This window comes from Populus nigra, chromosome 2, assembly GCF_951802175.1.
Source record: "Populus nigra chromosome 2, ddPopNigr1.1, whole genome shotgun sequence".
Lineage (NCBI taxonomy): Eukaryota > Viridiplantae > Streptophyta > Magnoliopsida > Malpighiales > Salicaceae > Populus > Populus nigra.
In genome coordinates this window covers 6,410,068-6,412,567 of record NC_084853.1, presented here as the reverse complement: position 1 = coordinate 6,412,567, position 2,500 = coordinate 6,410,068, and positions in this window count along the sequence as shown.

Genomic DNA, 2,500 nt, shown 5'->3' with positions numbered 1-2,500 from the left:
GCTCTGGCAGGGGGAGACACTACTAGGTCCCAGCTGTCACCCCCCCTCTAAAAAATTCATTTCTTGGTATTTTGAGCTGAAATTTTGCACAGAGGTTGGCAAAAATCCAATCCACCTTCATTAATTTTCCCAGAATTTTTCGAGGTCGGGAAGTATTTGTTTTAATTTTCCTACCATTAGAAATCGAGTAAATCCGCAAAACTAGGAACCGGCCCGGAATGACCCCAAATTCAGTGGGCAGCCTCATAAAAATATGGCTGATTTTACTGGATTGGTTTCATGTGGAAAGCACGACGTTTTCTTGTAGGAATGCGGGAACCCCGGCAGCTCGCCTGCCGCGGCCAGCGACGTCGGGGACGCTGGCCTGCGCTGTCGAGCCCGCGAGGGCTGTCTCCGCGGCAGGCCCCCCCTGAACGGGGCACGACAGGCCACCGCGCTGGCTCGTCCAGCGTCGACAGTCCCTCGTCCAGGTTTCAGATCGCGCCAAGTCGAACCCATGACCTGCTCAAGCCATCGTGCGCTGCCGAATTCGCATCTGCGTGTAGGCTGCCATTCCACGCGGCAGCCCCTGTTTTCGTCAGCGTGCCCCCCTGACGAATTTTCCTGCCTGGCCCAGTCCAGCGTCCAGCCCCTGTTCGTCGAAAAATCTGCGCTGCCGATTTTCCACGCGGCAGCCCCTCTTTTCGTCAGCGTGCCCCCCTGACGAATTTTCCTGCCTGGCCCGGCCAGTCCAGCCCCTGTTCGTCGAAAAATCTGCGCTGCCGATTTTCCACGCGGCAGCCCCTCTTTTCGTCAGCGTGCCCCCCTGACGAATTTTCCTGCCTGGCCCGGCCGGTCCAGCATCCAGCCCCTGTTCGTCGAAAAATCTGCGCTGCCGATTTTCCACGCGGCAGCCCCTGTTTTCCTCAGCGTGCCCCCCTGACGAATGTTCGTCGAAAAATCTGCGCTGCCGATTTTCCACGCGGCAGCCCCTCTTTTCGTCAGCGTGCCCCCCTGACGAATGTTCGTCGAAAAATCTGCGCTGCCGATTTTCCACGCGGCAGCCCCTCTTTTCGTCAGCGTGCCCCCTGACGAATTTTCCTGCCTGGCCCAGTCCAGCGTCCAGCCCCTGTTCGTCGAAAAATCTGCGCTGCCGATTTTCCACGCGGCAGCCCCTCTTTTCGTCAGCGTGCCCCCCTGACGAATTTTCCTGCCTGGCCCGGCCGGTCCAGCCCCTGTTCGTCGAAAAATCTGCGCTGCCGATTTTCCACTCCGCAGCCCCTGTTTTCGTCAGCGTGCCCCCCTGACGAATTTTCCTGCCTGGCCCGGCCAGTCCAGCGCCCAGCCCCTGTTCGTCGAAAAATCTGCGCTGCCGATTTTCCCCGACGAACCTGCAGCTGCACAAATCCGCGCTGCCACTGCCCCATTGTCTGGACCAACAGTCTTTTCCATCAAGCCCTGGACTATAAATCGTCCAGACTCATCGCCAGCACCCGCTGCCGATTCTGCCGACTTTGCCGATTTCGTCGGCGCTGCCGATTCCAACACTGCCCGCCGTGCCTGAACCAGCGCTGTTTCGTCAGCGTGTCCCCTTGACGAATTTCCCTGCCTGGCCTGGACAGTCCATCTTCCAGCCCATGTTCATCGAAAAATCTGCGCTGCCGATTTCCCCGACGAACCTGCAGCTGCACAAATCTGTGCTGCCGATTTCCCCCCCTGTCGGCATGGCTGCCGCTGCCCCGATGTCCAGACCAACAGTCTTTTTTGTCGACTTTGCCGATTTTGTCCGCGCTGCCGATTCCAACACTACCCCCTGCATCCAAACCAGCATTGTTTCGTCAGCTCTTCCCCTGACGATTTTAGCCCTGTAACAAACAGTAGGCCTCCAATCCCGCCAACGGGAGCCAAGTTGATAGGGAAGAGAATTGAATGACGCGCCTGGTCCTCGCACCCCGCCACCCGAGGGGCCTTTTTCCCGGCAGCCTCTGAAAAACTCTAGCTTTCACGGTCCTCGCCGCCCCTCACCACCATGGCAGGCCTCTAATCCCACCCATCAGCAGTTGTAGCCGATAGGGCAGTGATTTGAATGACGCGTCGCGGGCCTCCGGGTCATCTCACCCGGCCATTAATTGGAGCGTTTTTGGCTGGCCGAGGATGGGGGGATGGATCTCTTCTTCCGAAAAAGCAAACAGTACATCGGGAGTTATGTTGACGGGGCATGGAATTGAATGACCCGTCGCGGGCCGCCGGGTCATCTCACCCGGCCATCCCGGGGAGCGTTTTTCCCGGCAGCATCGGGGAAACTCTTGCTTTCACTGCCCGCTGCCCAAGTCCCCACTCGAATCGGCCCCCCGCGCCAACAAGCCAACGCTGCCGAATCGGCAGACACTGCTGCCGAATCTGCCGACACTGCCCCGCGGGCTGCCACTGCCCCAGTGTCTAAACCAGCGGTCTTTCTCATCGAGCCTTGGACTATCCAGTCCGTCCTGACTCATCGCCAGCACCTGCTGCCGATTCTGCC